We start from the raw sequence: 18,614 nt of genomic DNA, 5'->3' as shown, positions 1-18,614 counted from the left end.
TGCTAATCTGCCACAGCAGTATAATTACTGTTTGCCACAGGTTTAACTCATCGCTGTTAGGGAGCAGAAGATTTTTCAAAGAACAAAAATTCACTTTTACTCTACACACACATTTGTGGTTTACAGCATGCACCTATCAGCCTAGGTCTACAAACTTTTTTTTCAATTTGGGCTGATGTTTTCACATAGTGGGATTCCTGTAGGGAAGAAAAGAAATATATCTATTGTATTACCTTACAATAAATGACCCAATGGGACCAAGGGCCTTTCCTATCCTACTTCCATGAGCAGTTTGGTCCACTCTGATCCTACTGAAGAATTTTTAGAAGGCACTACATGGCAACTTATTCTCTCACTGTTTAATCCAGCAAGGTCTGCAAGAGGATGAATAATTTTCCTCATAGATGAAGAACTGGCTTCTTGCGAATGTTATATAAATGCCATAGTGTTAGTTAGATATCAAGCATCACTATTGTGCACATATGACACACTGTATAACGGGAGCATTTTCACCTATTGCACAGAGCATTGTTAGATGCTTGGAGTTCAATAAAGACATGCCATTTTAAACTAGAGGAATAACTAGTTCTTAATTCCCAGTACTCTGGTTTTTACAGTTTACCTCTTCTTGGTTATTTTTTATTACATGTAGCCATACGCTAAATGATTTGGCATTGCCTACTCCACAGATGCTACATATGGGGTCTGTTATAATTTACAAGGCCATTGGGAGTCTTGTCTGAGTACGGACCCTGCATTAGCAGAGTAAGGGCACCAGGCTTTGGCCCATGCATTCTGTTTGTAGTATAAACATGTCAATGCTTATTTCTCAAAGGGTATGTTTACATTTGAACTTGCAAATGAAGCCCGGGATTTAATTATACTCCTCATTCCAGGAGGAGTAACAGGTAATTTGAACTAAGTCCTTAGTTCGAATTACAGTTTAACTACTGCGTGTAGCTGCAGGCAGTTAGTCCAGAGTAGTGGCATTTAAAAATGGCGACCGGGCGGGAACATGCAAATAAAGCCCTGGATATTTAAATCCTGGGCTTCATTTGCAAGTTTGAATGCCTACATTAGCTTCCCTAGTTCAAAGTAGGGGGCTAGTGTAGACACTCAAAGTGATTTAAAAATGTCAAGCTGAATCCTTGAGGACAAGGTAGCAGAACTGGTCAACTTGCTTATTTAATAACAACGTGATCATATCCTCTGCCTGCTCGGAACAGGGACAAGAGGAGGAGAGAAGAGTACCACCTCCCTCAGGAGATGAAGCACAGCTCTGTCTAACCCTGTCCTGAACAGGACTAATCAACACAGAGCCTCAAAGGCAGGTGCCAGACAGCAGCCCATTTCAACTTGTTGTCTCATCCAGGTTAACACTGGGGAAGCTGAAGTAATTGCAAGCAGCCAGTGTACAAAACCAGAAATTTCATAATGTCGGCTAGTGGAGTTTTCCCTCTGATCCTTCCTCTGGAGGCAGAGGCCGGGATGGAATGCAACACCCACTCATGCAGAAGAGGTAGATTTGCCCTTCTGATGGGGCACTTGCCTGCTAAGTGCCTCCTAGCAGCTGCCCATGGTGCTGTGTAATCTTTTCCCTGCTCCTGACGCTCCCGGTAACCTACCAGCCTTGCCAGGTATATCTTCAGCAGCTCAACAAAGTCATACAGTCTTCTCAGGCCTTCTGCTCACACCAGACCAGTAAATGCAGCCTGCTGTGCACCTTTGGCCATACAGGAGTACTTCCCAGCACATCTATGGCCCCAGCCCAGGAATTCACTTCAAGTCTCTGCAGATCCTTTTATCTCAGCCTGCTGGGCTCTGATTGGCTGTCTCCATGCCTAGAGGAACCACCTCTGCTGCTCTTTGCTGGTGTGGAGTGTAGCAGGATGACAAGGCTTCCAGCAGGGACCCCACAAAGGGCCAGGTATATCCCATCAGAGTCCCCTGAAATCATCAGAACATGCAAGAACTCTGGAGTGCTGGGCCACCTGAACTGGCCTCCAGATAACATGATTCCTGTGGAAGTGATTCTACCAAGGAATCCCCTGTTATCCATTGTTCTTTACAGAGGTTCGACAATTTGAAGAGTAAGGCAGGTAAATAGTCGTATAGATCCTAAATCTGGGGCAGGTCTGGATAGGCAGGTGGACAATCACTTGCACTGAAAATCAATTTCCTGCATGGTTTCTAGGCACCTACACCGATACAACTGGGAGGATGCAGTTCTCCCAAGCAGCTATAGACTGCTTAGAATCTGCAACCACAAAAAGCTCATTCAGAAAAGCACAAAGACCGCAGTCCTACCACTGAAAAATAACTGAGTGAGCAATATTCATAAAAAGGAGCAATAACCTGACCTGAATAAAAATTATTCATTCTTTTAATTAATTATGTGCTCCCAAACAGAGTCTTTTTCAAAGAGATTTATAAACAAAATAAAACAGAACCTCAGCTGAGATTTTATGTACCAAGAATTTAGCCAGAAGTGAACATTTATGGGAAACTTATAAATCTCTAGAAAAAGATTTAGATTAGCAGTGGTTACAAACCTTTGACTGTAGCAATCATTTCTCTGTAAAACAGGTTTATTGATTTAAATGGATGTACTTCTCTGTTTTATTAACACACTTAAGATTTTTTTCATATGCTGGCAGGTGAAAACAAGGAAAGGATAATTTTTGTCCCTTAAACAAATGATCTCCCTCTATTTTGCTAATATATCAGTAATATGATGGAAACATGTAATCAGAATGCTTAATAGCTGTGTTTTAAAAAAGCCAAGCACATTTGGTTTGATTACAAAGTCTCAAAGTTTATCATATTGGGGCTCCATCCTGTTTTATTCAAAGCCAAGAGCTGTAATTTTGTTACACTATTGTTTTGCAGTTATGTAGCTGAGCATTAATATTGGTTCAATACATCATAAGTTTAAATGTTATGGAACATATAAATACCCACATATAATATGAATGAACACACACCACAAGAGCTGAACTGAAGAAACAAAATGTTGATGCTCATTAACCACACTTTAGTATTGGCCAGTGGAAAAGATTTAAAAAAGGAAATGGTTCCAGGATAAAAGTACCACTCCAAAAAAGGGATGTGTATGTGTTACATAGCTGACTACAAATGGGTAATCTAACCAACCCAGAGTCTCAGCAGCCAATAAGATGACGTCCTAACCAACAATCACCTAAGAGCAGATGGCATTCCCACCCTGATTCCTGACCAGAATTTAAACTTTTCCCCTTCCAGGGTTCTGCTTTAATAATTACTCTAACAACCAACAAAGCGTGTCTCCCTGAGAATGGCAGCCCTTAATGTTTTCTTCTGAGTCTTCGTACCTACTTCCTCCTATGCAAGGAGCCCCTCCCACCTTCTTTATATTCAGGATGTCATTATTAAGCTAATGAGGAGATGTTTTTGCTACTTTGATTGGACATGCTATGATACGATCTGGAAAATTTATCAGCATGCATGGAGGTTTTTATTGTGTTTCCTCTGTAGCGCTTTTACTTTACAAATAAAATAGGCTTTCATAGAAAATTTATGCCTGTGTGTGATTACTCTGTCATTAGTCTCTGAAGAGAAAGTAACCAAGCCTGCTTACTTAGGCAGTTTCTCTTGCAGGGATATTCTTACCAGCTGTAGACTAGATCTGGTGGAGAGAATGATGAAAGGTATACAAGTCAGTCCTGGACATGCTGCTCCCCCAGTGCCAGAGGAACATTCTGCCTCGCTGGCACAATGCACCTCTGCACTACCCCCAAGTTTAGTGTGTGGCTATTAAAACAGAGTTCTATGCTTTTGATTTAAACAATGTTCTTTTATTCGGGAAAAGAGCCCTTGGAATTTCAATGTGTGTTTAATAGGCCCCCAGGTACAAAGAAAATGGACCTTGCAATTTAGAAACAAGTAATATAAACATTTCAGACATTATTCCTAATCATACCTGTAAGTCTAGTCATTTTGAGTCCCAGTAGGAAAGCAAACTTGTCTTCTAAAGGCACGAGATTAAATCTGTGAGGGATTTGGAAATTCATGTTCTGTAGCAAGCAAGATCAGAAGTCTAGCGAGAGCCTAATTAAAATCAATTATAAAAATTAAGAAATTAAAATGAGAGAGAGAGAGAGAGAACATAAAAGAACAGGGAGAATAAAAATTAGGTTTTTCTTAATGGCCTTGTGTACTTTCCTCTGATGAGTCACCCAGCCCACCAGCTGTGGCAATGGATCAGCACAGCAATAACACACAGCTCTCTACAGAGCTGGCACACACATCTGATTATTTTAAAATTAAGTCTGTGTTCCCAAAAGTACCAAATTGAGATATGAAGCCAGAGCAGGTGCAGCAGAGACAGACTGTCCAAGTTTCCCCAACATTGTTTTCCCCAATTTGCCTTAATCCAATCCATAAGGAGCCACATCTAGAAGGAAAAGTTTAGTAAGGATTAGGTGTTCATGCAAAACTTGATGTCACTGAAGAGACACTTCGTCAGAGCTCCCTATGGCTGCCAACACTACTGCTCCTCACTCAGTTGTCATTGGAAAAAGAATGCAGATGTATATGGCTGGATCACCACCAGCCTGGCTGACAAAGGTACACCCGGATCCTGGACCAGGTCTGCATGAAAGTCAAAAACCTCCAGCAGGCCAACCACAAGGCCTAGGAATAGAGCGGACACTCTGGGACAGCACCACACAGCAGCTGCTACTATGAGCAGCTGCATGCCATCCTGGGAGGGTGCCGATCATTCCCCTCCCCCCCATCATCATAGCGTCTGGCCAGAACATGTCCAGTGTCAGCTTCCAAGAGGGAGGAGGGCAGAGGAGGAGGAGGAGGAGTGAGAGAGGAGGAGACCAGTCAGGTGACCATGCCCATCAGGCAGGACCTGCTCCTCACCTTGGAGACAGTCCTCCCTCCCAGGACATCTCCCAGGCTTTGGAGCCATGGAGGGCACTTCAGGTGAGATCTCTAACTTTTCTTATCTACAAGTGGGGTCAGGCAATGGGCTGTGAGGGGCTGCATGATCCTCTTTTGGCCTACTTGGCCTGGGAGTCGCACAATAGCTTGTTCATGTGTGTGTACATGGAGCTCCAGTCCGGAGCACTCAACCCCATGATGCTGTCACACAGGAACCCCTCAATCTTTCTCACAAGGCTCACAGACACCTTCCCTATCCTTCCCCGCTCTACCCCTACAACCCAATCGTCTCCTCTGGCAGGCAGGAGTAGAAGTTCTCTCTCTGTGTTACCTACCAGCCCTGTGCTCTTGGGGAGCCAGGGAGTGACACTCATGGAAAACCGTCCTCCCCCCCCTTCCCTTAGGCCTCTGCTAGAATCAGACAAAGCAAGGAAAAGGCCAGGGAAGACACACCTAAACTAATTAAGGAAACACCCCAGCCTCATCTGCATTGAAGATAGAACTCATTAGCATACAGAATGGAGACCAGCTCTTCCAAAGCAGAACCGCACTGAACTATGGGATACCAAAAGCAGAGAAGCACTGCCTGATGGAAAATCTCTGCTCCAGATGCTAATGAAGCCACGCCTGCTCACACCCAAATTAGTCATTATTAGACCAATTCTAGTAATGGATCCTATTGACATCCAAAATTCTGAAACTGCCTACCTGCATTGTGAGTTCATTCAAGGAACATCACCCATAACCAGGGGTGATCAGCCTCTATTGTTTCGCCTCTGTTTCTCTTTGAACTATTGTCCTATCCCTATAAAAACTCCTACCCTGGCCCAAGAAAAACTGTTCTGATACCTGGATTTAAACTGCATCAACTACATTGAGACTTCATTACCTCCTGTCTGATAGTGCTGGGGGCTCTGCTCTGCTTGTCCCCTGCCCTCTGGACCCCCAGCTCCCATCACCATCTGGGAATCCTAATCAGTGCAAGCTCCACAGAGTGGTGAGGTCTCTCTCTCTCTCTCAATTTTCTTCCTCCTCCCTCCCCCCCCCCCCACCCCAAGCATAGCCTCCTGACTCTGCCTTATGTAAACTGTTAGGGTTTACATCCATCGATGGAGCCATGTAGATTAGGCTGATCAGCAGAGGGAAATGAAGCTGTGATTTAAATAATCGCGGCTTCATTTAAATTTAAATGGCTGCCGCGCTGAGCCAACAAACAGCTGATCAACTGTTTGTCGGCTTAGCGCACTAGTCTGGACGCTTCCGTGCTGACCTGAAAGCCCTTTATCGACCTCCTCCTTATGCCTTGTAGGATGAGGTTTACCGGGGAGGTCAATAATGGGCTTTCATGTTGACAGGGAGCATCCAGACTGCCCCGATCTGCCGACAAACAGCTGATCAGCAGAGCGGGGCAGCCATTTAAATTTAAATGAAGCCGCGATTATTTAAATTGTGGATTCATTTCCCTTTGCTGAACAAACAAATCTACATGGCTCCGTCGACAGAGCCATGTAGTCTAGACATACCCTTATATGTTTAGCTAACCCTAACATTTGTAATCAGTTTCAATTTAGATTTAATATTGTAACTGTTATGTGTGTTTGGCTTCCTATCACTACCCAGAAATAAATCACTTTCATTGTTAAGCGGGTTGCTTCTCTCTCTTTCTTTCTCTTTCGCTCACTCTTCCTCAAGAGGTGTTGTTTTAGTTTCTCCATTCGCTCTGCAACAACGCTTCTTGTACCCAAGCTAAAGATCCCTGTAGTGCCCAAAAAACTGTGGGGTTTGCTCATCATGTGGTTTATCTGCAAATGATTGTGGTGTGAAAGTGGGGATAGGGTGGTGCTGATCCGGGGGGCATATGAGGATGGCAGCTTGAAGTGCTGTTTAATCCAGCCCACTGAGTCCAAAGGCACATGAGGGTGCAATGTGTGTTGCTGTTAAACCCAGCCTGCTGAGTCCAGGGAATATGAGGGGTCAGCTTGGGAGTGCTGAATACCCAGTCCTCTCAGACGTGATCTGTTAGTGGGTGTGAGTGTCTGTGTGTGTTGCTAAGGTAGAAAGAACCCCATCCCGAGGAACCTAGTTCCTGCAGGAGAGCTCCAGTGGGAGGGGGAATTGACAGCAGGGAGAGAATTCAGCTCCATAGAATCATAGAATCATAGAATAATAGGACTGGAAGGGACCTCGAGAGGTCATCGAGTCCAGCCCCCCGCCCTCAAGGCAGGACCAAGCTCCATCTACACCATCCCTGACAGATGTCTATCTAACCTGTTCTTAAATATCTCCAGAGAGGGAGATTCCACCACCTCCCTTGGCAATTTATTCCAATATTTGACCACCCTGACAGTTAGGAATTTTTTCCTAATGTCCAATCTAAACCTCTCCTGCTGCACTTTAAGCCCATTACTCCTTGTCCTGTCCTCAGAAACCAAGAGGAACAAATTTTCTCCTTCCTCCTTGTGACACCCTTTTAGATATTTGAAAACCGCTATCATGTCCCCCCTTAATCTTCTTTTTTCCAAACTAAAAAGAGAGCACAAGTTAGCACCAGCAGCACACTGATAGAATTGATAACCTTCCCCAGTCCCATAAGAGTAACCCTAATAAATGAGCATACCCCTTAGTATTGGGCAAATCTGGTAACATCTGTGAGTGCTGGACCCAGTGTGTGCAGGACACAGAATACTAACGTAATACTCCATACATTTTAAAAGTTGGTTTCAAATAGAAACATTTGACAAGGGAAGACACAGCAGAGATTTCTGCAACTAGACCCTGCTACATGCTTGCTGCTGGACTTCATGGGAGTTACTGAATGCCCCTGTGAATCATTTGGTCTTTAAAATGGAAATATCAACAATACTGTTGCCCCTGTACCAAGCGTTGGCAAATGTCCAGAGCCTTGGTTGCAGGATAGCTTGCCAGTGGAGGAGAAATTGGTGATATGAAGTTTGGGTATATTCTAAAATAATATATTTTATTCAGACACACACACTGGCCCTGGAACAAGCAATTGTCCAACAGCATGCATATTAATTCTTCTCTTTAAGAATCTCAGCCCAATACCAATACCAAATACCCAGGGAGCAGTTCTGCCTCAAGAGGTTACTCTAAACAGAGTGCAAAGCAGAGGGCAAATTTCCCTGCTGCTTGCATAGCTCCAACTATTCAGAATCTTGCATTACAAAACTAAACATCACTACAGAGCATGTCTTTCCAAGACAGAAAATTTTCTTGCATATGAAGAGAGAAAGCAGGCGCTTGGAACACTATGGCTGTGTCTAGACTGGCCAGTGTTTCCGGAAAACTAGCCGCTTTTCCGGAAAAACTTGCCAGCTGTCTACACTGGCCGCTTGAATTTCCGCAAAAGCACTGACTTCCTACTGTAAGAAATCAGTGCTTTTTGTGGAAATACTATGCTGCTCCCATTCAGGCAAAAGTGACAGCTGACATTTGTTTTGCGTAAAAAAACCCCGATCACGAAAATGGTGATCGGGGCTTTTTTGCGCAAAAGCGCGTCTAGGTTGGCCACAGACGCTTTTCCGCAAAAAGTGCTTTTGCGGAAAAGCGTCCGTGCCAATCTAGACGCTCTTTTCCGAAAATGCTTTTAACGGAAAACTTTTCCGTTAAAAGCATTTCCGGAAAATCATGCCAGTCTAGGCGTAGCCTATAAATATGTCTATACTGCGATCAAAGATGTAAAGATAACCAAACTGCCTTTGATCTAGACAGCTCAAATAATAATAGCAGTGAAGCCACAGCAGCACAACAGCTATACAAGTTCACCCAGGCCCTTGGATATCCACTTGAACAGGTGACCTGCGATGCTGTGGCTTTTGCTGCTGTTGTTATTCCATCTTGGTAGAGTACATCTACACAACATTTCCAAGTCACACTTCCAATTACAGCACAGATGTATCAGGCAGTGCTATTATACACAAAGTGATATCTGACACAACAATGCTCATCTATCTCTACAGGAATCTAGAAAAACTGACTTCTCTCATGTAAAATGGTTTGACACCTAAAGAGGAAATATGCTCAGTATAAATAAATAAAGGCTGTCCTTTATGTGCATTACATAGACTTTAATTTGGATTCTGGGGTGACTGTTGACAGTTACAACTCTATCCATTTCCCCTAGATCTTTTCCCATCATCAGTGTCTCTCTCTCTCTCTCTCTCTCTCTCTCTCTCACACACACACACACTGAAAAAAATAGACAACAGGCCTGTTTAAAATATTCTTCTTTGCTAAGTTAAAGTTTCCTTCAAATTAATATTGTGGACCTTATGAGCACACAAAAGGGAATAATATGCAGAGGCAGATTTTCCTTCTCACTCAGAGCAAATGTGATCATTTCGTTTGATGAATTAGAAACAGAAAGCAGATTAGGTTTGCTATAAATCTCGGTACACTCATTTAAAAGGCTATATTATTGCATAGCTGGGTGATTATTCATTTGACAATTTTAGAAGTCACATGAACAGTCAGAGCCAACAGATTTTTACCAAACTTTTCTGATGTTGCCATAACATCGATTTACATGTTTCCAAGCAGTCAGCATAATTTTTAAAACTGTTCAGTTAATGATAAATGAGGCTGTTTATGGCTACATGAAAAGGTGATGGTAAAACTTTTGGTCAAATTAGTATCCTTATTATAACAATGAAAAGTCTTTATAGCTTAGTACTGCTAACTCAATATGTATTGGCTTTGCAATGTGCCTGGGGGTTGTTATCAAAGAGAATATAAACTGGTTTGCAAATTCAGATTTTCCCTCCACTTCCAAAAATGAATGGCTTTGCTTGACAAACTGATCAGAACACAATCACTTGCTTCTTAAAAGCTAATGGGTCCAATGATCAAAATGATTTGTAAAAGCATGTAGTTCCGTCAAGTGCATGTTCTCCTTTTGCACAGAAATCAAGACACAGATAAATACTTTACTAGGAGGTTTAGCTAGAGTATGGGTATTTTGTCTTTTAATTTTCATCGGTCCATTCTTTGCTGCTCTATGCAGTTTATCTAATGCATAGAAGTTAGATCCTGAGGTATTAAACAAAAACAAAGAAGCAAAACAAAACAAAAACTAAAAACAAAAACTAAAGACACCACACCACAAAACAAACACCACAAAATAGCCTTTGGAAGCCCAAGCCAAAATGGAATATAGAAAAAAATCCATACAACTCATGACCACCATGCGCACCACACAGAATGCAATACTTATTGCATCCTAGCTGCTTCACCTGCTCATTCATCTTAGTGAGACATTATTGACTGAGTAGGCTAACACTCTATATATCATATAAAATACAGCCTGCAGAGAGAACCTCTGGGTTGGTTGAATAGTGAATCCTATATCAGCCAATAAAGAAAAAAATCCCCCTTCGATGGTGGGATCTGAACACAGCTGGCTAGGAAGTGAATTACTACTCTATCAGCATTATTGTAGTGTTCTTTATTCTACAGGAGGTAAGCGGTCAGAATGAACCCCTGACACAGCAGAAGTCCAATGAAGGGATCTTTGAACATGGATTTCCAGCTCCTTTGTCTAAGTATTTAGATTCTGCTACTTATGCTGTTACTTTTCCTCTGGAATAAAATAAGGCTCAACCCAGCTTTTCTGTTACATCAGTTCCTTCATAATGGTCGACTATGCAAAAGACATGGTATCTACAGTAATTTTAAAAATAATTGCAGTAATAGCATTGAGCCTTTATCCTCTCTCTGCCTCTGGGTCATTTGGTTTTAAACAGCTTGTAGCATCTCGTTACCAAGTGTCATCAAAAACTCATTTTTTCAGGAAAGCTATGCAAGTTAGACACAATGACTTGCATCAGGAATTGACTCATACCCTGAAGGTACAGTTGATTCATAAAAATGAATTCACATCACTAATGTAAGTGGTTACCCTATTTTTTTTCCAATGGCTGGGTTGTCTGATGCACACCAAGCTCTTGGATCTGTCTTAGGCAGTCTAATTGTAATTAATTATCTCATGCTGTGAACTTTCCATTGAAGACCCTTTTCTTATCACCTTTAGTACACAATGGGCGTATGCGTTTGAGTAAATTCTACTCAGCAGGAGCAAGGGTAGCAGAATTGGACATTTTAGTGATAAATTCACAGCACTATAATATGGATGTAAAAACAAAAACTAGTCTCAGCATCCTAATAAATGCATGGCTCCTAAGAATGCATAGGAAGAAGATAATGGGAACTATCTGATGAGTAAGTCTTGTAGTATCAGACTTGATTATTAACTAAAGCTGATCAGAAAAAGGAAAACAACCTCACCAAAATGTTCAAAATATTGAAAAAAACACCCAAACAACATTCAGAGCTCCAAATGCAACACATTTTTGGGATTGTGAGACTTGTTTTCCTTCTTTGTCTCCTTTCTGGCCCCTCTTTGCTAGAGTGTGATAAAATGAGCAAGATCCAGGGTTTCTGTCTTTCCCTCCTTACTCCGAAACATATTTAGTTTTCCTTATACTACTCTAACTTAATAAAATCTCCCCAACTCTTAAAAAGTGACAAAGTTTTGGTATTTGTTTGTTTTTTTCATTTGCCACTCTGTCCAAAGCTGAGTCTTTCAAAAAGCTTGAATGTCTATGTGTGGGAGAAAAAGCTTCAAGACATTCATTCTAGTCCCAAAAAGGGAAAATAAAGGGAACCCAAAATCTAAAAAGTTATGTTTTGGAAATTTTGCTTTCCATAAAAAGCTAAAAAAAGTGAAAACCAAAAAGATTTTTCATGACAGGTTTCTGCTTTAGGAAAGTATATTATTAATTGAAAACAAGCTTTGAATGAACAGTTTTGATAACAGTTTTAGTCATGACCTGGAAAGTCTCTCATTTGACTTTTAGATCTGGGCTTTGGAAAAGGAAAAAACATTCTCAAAAGAAACTTGTTTCAAGTTTTCCATAAGACATGGGATTGGACATTGAAAAAATTATGAATTCTAAATAGATATGCAGTTAGATCATTAACAATATTCATTACAGCTGCTATTTGCTTTATTGCTAAGTCTTGGTGAATATTAAAGTTCTCAGAAGGTCAAGATATGCTAGAGCAGAAAACATTGGCAAGTATGATTCAAAGTCATCCTAGTGACTCTTTTACTGTGGTAACAGTTGGAGAAACATAGGGGATTTCTTGGGCAGTGACTCGCAATGCAGAAAAAGACTACAGTATCTCTAGAAATGCAGGGGGAGATTTTGGGGATGCTAAAATCTGAATTTTATATTTTGTCTCCCTGTTTTCAAATAAGATGGATGGGGCCGTATGATTTTGGAAGCTAATGCAGTATTTACCAACTGTGAAACTCCTGGACCCATTAGAATCAAATGGCAAGACTCCAAGGGTATGTCTACACTACCACCCTAGTTCGAAGTAGGGTGGTAATGTAGGCAACCGGAGTTGCAAATGAAGCTCGGGATTTGAATTTCCCGGGCTTCATTTGCATAAAGCTGGGCGCCGCCATTTTTAAATGTCCGCTAATGCGGACTCCGTGCCGCGCAGCTACACGCGGCATGGACTAGGTAGTTCGGACTAGGCTTCCTAGTCCGAACTACCGTTACTCCTCGTTTCACTAGGAAGCCTAGTCCAAACTACCTACTCCATGACGCGTGTAGCTGCGCAGCACGGAGTCCGCACTAGCGGACATTTAAAAATGGCGGCGCCCGGCTTTATGCAAATGAAGCCCGGGAAATTCAAATCCCGGGCTTCATTTGCAACTCCGGTTGCCTACATTACCACCCTACTTCGAACTAGGGTGGTAGTGTAGACATACCCCAATTTATTTCCATGGAACCAGAATTTTATCTTAAAAATTCATGCACCACTTAGGACACAAATGGAAATTCAGAGAAACTTACTAGCGATTTAATGGGCTTCTGTCAATAAAATAAAATAATGTGGAACAGCTGTGCTCAGTAAAGATCCAGGATTGAAATAGCAGTAAGGTTGCAGACAAAGACTGAAATGAATTGAGAGAAATGGCAGAAACCTTGGACTGTGTATGGCACCTCTTGAAGTACCGTAGGCTGTGTCTAGACTACAGCTCTCTGTCGACAGAGAGATGTAGATTAGGCTCGTCGAAATTGCTAATGAAGTAGGGATTTAAATATCCCGTGCTTCATTAGCAGAAACATGGCCGCCGCCTTTTTCAAAATGGAGCTTTTTCGGAAAAAAACGGCAGTCTAAACATAGATCTGTCGAAAATAAACCCTTTTTCGACAGATCCTGTATTCCTCAAAAAATGAGGTTTATAGGATCTGTTGGAAAAGGGTTTATTTTCAACAGATCCGTGTCTAGACTGCTGAGGGGGTTTTCGAAAAAGCTCCGTTTTGAAAAAAAGCGGTGGCCATGTTTATGCTAATGAAGCGTGGGATATTTAAATCCCTGCTTCATTAGCAATTTTGACGTGCCTAATCTACATCTCTCTGTCGACAGAGAAGTGTAGTCTAGACGTAGCCCCAGATTCCAGGCAATTACTTTGCTCACTCATTTTCACAAATGTCATGTGACCCCAAGAAATGTATGCCATGTGTATGCAGAGTGAGCAAATGTAAATGATATTTCCTGAATGGCTACCAAGTTTGCATAAAATAGTGACTAACTTTAGTCTTCGCTGAAAGCTCCAACCATACTTTTATTTTGAATCTGAGGAGCAATGGTAGGCTGACATGGAGAAGCTGTTACTGATCTCCATTCCATAATTTATTTATTCCCAGAATGAAGACATCTGACTGCAGGAATCAAAAGCACACAAGGCCTACTTTTCACTCAGAGGCCTCCTTTTGCTCCACTTTCTCTTCTGATATAAATTTTTAGCTTTAGGTTCAGTCTGCAATGTTGTTTCTCGCACAGCACCCAGAGTTGCTGACTTGGCACAGCCCACCAGCCTGAACGGTATGTCTTCCTCAGAGTGTGGCAGTTAATTACTATTACTATTCCCAGAACTATGCTGACACCACTGATAACTCCAGTGAACAAAGAGGCATGATACAATGCTATGCTATTCAATTTGAATTCACTGTTGTTCTTAAACAAAAATAGCCAACTTTAATAGAATACTCATTCTAGAAAAGTAACAAGGTGGCAGACTGAGGAATTAAATAAAATAACAGACATGACTAAAAACTCAAAGCGACTTTATACCAACGTGAGAAGTTTAAATATAAGGTTCTTTCCCTAATGTGTGACCAAGAATCTAATCTGAAAAAAAAGTCTGAGGGGGGAAAAAAATGTGCATGGATCCAAATCCTCAATTAATTACACCAGTATTTTTATACTGGAAAAAATGATATTACAGGACATCAAGGCTGGTACCTAAAGTCTAATAAAACAGGAAGAAAAGATAACTTTAGCTACCTTCATATAAAGTAGGCCCAAGTCAATGGTACATAAAACCAACTTATAGCACCCAAGTTTGAAAATTTTGGCCCTTTTCTAAAACTGACCCAGATCTGAATGATGACTCCTCTGCCCATATCTTTTTTTAGCAGGACCTCATTCAAGTGTGTTAGGTTTTCACAGTTTTGTAGCAGCCTGCATGGAATTTGGAGGGAAGATTACAGACTGCAGAAGATAACAGTTAGGAGGAGTAATCAGGAAAAGAGTCTGTTTGCACTAGCTGCAATTGCAGCCCCTCTGTAAATAGTCCTTTTCCTAAAGAGCCAGTTTAGATTTTAGAAATATGGAATCCTCTCATGACATCATGTAGTGCACAATATAGGAAACAAATGTGATTGGAAATGTTTCCTGCTTCTAGGTGCATCCAAATGCACAATTCATCACAACTTTCCTTCAATCACTTCAGCGCCAGGCAGGTTATGGAAGTGTAGTACCACACAGAATTTTTATTACATCAGCTTTTCCTCTACCTTCTAACCTGTTTTCCAGGAGCAAAAATTAATCCTGATGTACACTGCAGGTTACTGCTTCTCATCTTCGGTACATCTGCAGTACCCTGATGGTGGCTGCTCCTATTAACACCTGATTGCCATACCTGAGAGACTTTAAATTAGTCCCAGTTGTAGCCTATGCTTAATGGCAGCAATTGCCAAAGCGGGACAGACTATTTCACAGATCAGGTGATTCCTAAATCAAACTGGGGAGAAGAAAAGTCTGTCATCATCAAGTAAAAGAGCTTTTTATTAAGGCAAAGAGATCAAAACTTAAAGACCAGCTTCTCAGCTTTAGGAAAAAGTTAGGAAGACAGAATCCAGCAGTAAAGTACAGAAGGAAGAGAAGCATACTTTATAGTCCTCTTATATCACATATCTACAGACCAAAGAGAGGTTCACAGTCCAGGGATTATTGTATTAAATGGGCACAGATGCAGCGTATGGTGAATGGAAAGTTGTAATTTGATATCCTTTCACAGAGGAGGACTGCGACACAGAAACACTAAAGGTTTGTCTACATAAAGGTTTAGTTTGCAACAAGCTAGGATGCATGAGTTCCACCCGCGCTAGCCTGCTGCAAGACTAAGGCTATGTCTACACTACCCAGTTATTTCGGAATAAGCAATTCCAGAATAGTTATTCCAAAACAGCTTATTTTGAAATAGCATATCTACACTGCAGGGAAGCCTCAAAATTCACCTGAGGCAGGCTTCCCTAATATAGATGTGCTATCTTGATTTAGAGCCCCAGGAGGAATAATTTAGAATGGCCCTGGGGGGGCGCTATAGCAGAAGTAGAGTATCTACACTGCCCCTATACCAAAATAAGTCTTTTGGAATAGGTATTATTCTTCATAGAATAAGATTTACAGGAGTCGGAACAAGCCGACCGTTATTTCAAAATTATTTCAAAATAATGGAATTGCTGCGTAGACACTCGCATAGTTATTTCATAATAACCGTTATTCCGAAATAACTTTGCTGTGTAGATGCACCCTATCTGTCCATATGGACCCTACTGACATCCATTATCAGTTCATAATGTACACTCATGTTGTCCTCTTTGAAAGAGGACTTGATCAAAGTTCACTAACAAACTGTAAATGCGCATCAGTAGGGTCCTCATGGACAGTCTGCAGCAGGCCAGTGCAGGGTAGACTCATACCCTAGCTTATTGCATACACAAGCCCTAAGTAATCATATGGAGTCTGTGGTTAGCACAGAGAAGTGAATCTTGTCTTCCCATTCTCAGCCTACTACTGTTGCCTCTAATTGGAAAATGCCATCCTATTTAAATCTGAGACAGCTTGAGGCTTCTGCTAGACCACATTTTTCTCTTAGGGTATGTCTACACTGCCACCCTAGTTCGAACTAGGGTGGCTAATATAGGCATTCGAAGTTACAAATGAAGCCCGGGATTTAAATATCACGGGCTTCATTTGCATCTTGCCAGGCACCACCATTTTTAAATCCCCGTTAGTGCGGACTCCGTGCCCACGGCTACACGTAGCACGGAGTAGGTAGTTCGAATTAGGCTCTCTCCACGTTCCGTTACTCCTCGTGGAACGAGGCAAGATGCAAATGAAGCCCGGGATATTTAAATCCTGGGCTTCATTTGCAACTTCGAATGCCTACATTAGCCACCCTAGTTCGAACTAGGGTGGCAATGTAGACATACCCTTAGTTCTTTTTCACCAGTGGTAGAAGCTTTGCTATAGAAAGCCCTTTCCATTGCTAACATTTTAACAAGTATATCATTTAGCTGAGCTCTGAGCAGGTTGAGATGACCCAGTGGCTAAAACCCTAGCATCCGGCTAGAAGTCTGCCTGCACTAATGCTACATGGTGGGAAAAATAGAGCTGCCAGGTGCTCAACACTGCCAGGCCACTTATTTATGTGTAAGTATGGTATTTGGAAGCTCACTCTAAGCACATATTTGAACAATCTTGGCTATAAAAAGTAAGTCAGCTATTGCAGGAACTAAATGTGTGTGTTGAAGCTATTTGCAGAGACTGATTAACATAAGAGCACAATGTGAAACCAATATAACTTGAATAAATCATTCCAAGCGCATATATTTAATAGGAGTAGGCATCCAGGAAAGTGGAGATCCCAGAAGATGCCTAGAAATGATTGGAGACAACAAGTTAGATCAGATTTTATAATGTGCCACACGAGCAAAAATGGACAATGAAGTTTTTGTATATACATATAGGCTGTGTCTAGACTTGCCAGTTTTTCCGGAAAATCAGCCACTTTTCCGGAAAAACTTGCCAGCTGTCTACACTGGCCGCTTGAATTTCCTCAAAAGCACTGACGATCTCATGTAAAATTGTCAGTGTTCTTGCGGAAATACTATGCTGCTCCCGTTCGGGCAAAAGTTCTTTTGCGCGAAAGGGCCAGTGTAGACAGTCCAGATTTGTTTTCCGCAAAAAAGCGCGTCTAGATTGGCACAGACACGCTTTTGTGGAAAAGCGTCCGTGCCAATCTAGACAATTTGTTCCAAAAATGCTTTTAACGGAAAACAATGCCAATCTAGACGTAGCCATAGTGTCATCATATCACAGAACAAAGAGGTAATGGTACCACTCTGTACAGCTGTGGACTTATCAATCTTGGGTCAGTGCACTCAATTTTGGCCACCTTTAAAAAAAAAGACAAAGTCAAAATATTTCAGAGAAGAATAACAAGAACATTTCATAAGAAGCTGTTGGAATTGTTTTATGTGGAAAGATGAAAACCTACATAAAATGTATACTGTATTTAGAGAAACTAGGTCTAAACCACTGTTATTTATATCACAAAATACCACTTTCCATTACAATAATATTTTAAGATAACATTTCCAAAATTTACAGCTGTGAACAGACGATGTGTAAATGATTTATGGGCAAAGTAAAGAATTAACTTTAAAAACGTGTCTGATAAAGCTAAAATTTTCAAGAATGGAGATTGAAGTGCCAGTATTTACATTTAAAAAAAAACAACAACTTTACAATAACTTCATCATTTAGGCCCTCTCTAGCAAGTTATCTAGCCACACAAATAATCCTTCTCTTTTGAATGATGCCACAATACTCACATTTAAAGCTAAGTACACACTTTGTTGGATCAGGGCCTTAACTACATCAGAAATATACACTATTTAACTAAGAAAGAGCAGACACCACAGATTTCATGGCCTACTTCTGAATTTATTATAAAGCTTTATGTGTTTTAAGATGTAACTTTCAGTAGAGTCCTCAGCTATAACATTTGTTTTCCTGAACCTATTAATACTGAACTAAGTCTAGACATCTATTTACATGCAAAAAAAAAAATACAAATACTAATTTACAGTAACTAGGTAAGCAGGATAAACTGAGAACCATGTGATTATCTCAAGCAATTATTTAAAAAAATCTTTTAACATTACAGGCCGTCCTCACTATGAATCCAAGATAGGTTCCAAAAAAACGTGGACTTATTGCAAAACAACTTAAAGGAGGGAGTTAAGGGAATGTGGATTAGATAAATGGATGGAAGGTTGGGCTCAGTCGGTAGTGATCAATGGCTCAATGTCAGGATGGCAGTCGGTTTCTAGCGGAGTGCCCCAAATATCAATTTTTGGCCTGGTTTTGTTCAACATCTTTATTAATGACCTGGATGAGGGGATGGATTGCACCCTCAGCAAGTTTGTGGATGACACTAAGCTAGGGGGAGAGGTAAATATGCTGGAGGGCAGGGATAGAGTCCAGAGTGATTTAGACAAATTGGAGGATTGGGA

Source organism: Pelodiscus sinensis, chromosome 13 (genome assembly GCF_049634645.1).
Source record: "Pelodiscus sinensis isolate JC-2024 chromosome 13, ASM4963464v1, whole genome shotgun sequence".
NCBI classification, from domain to species: domain Eukaryota; kingdom Metazoa; phylum Chordata; order Testudines; family Trionychidae; genus Pelodiscus; species Pelodiscus sinensis.
Note: the sequence above shows the minus strand (reverse complement) of the source record.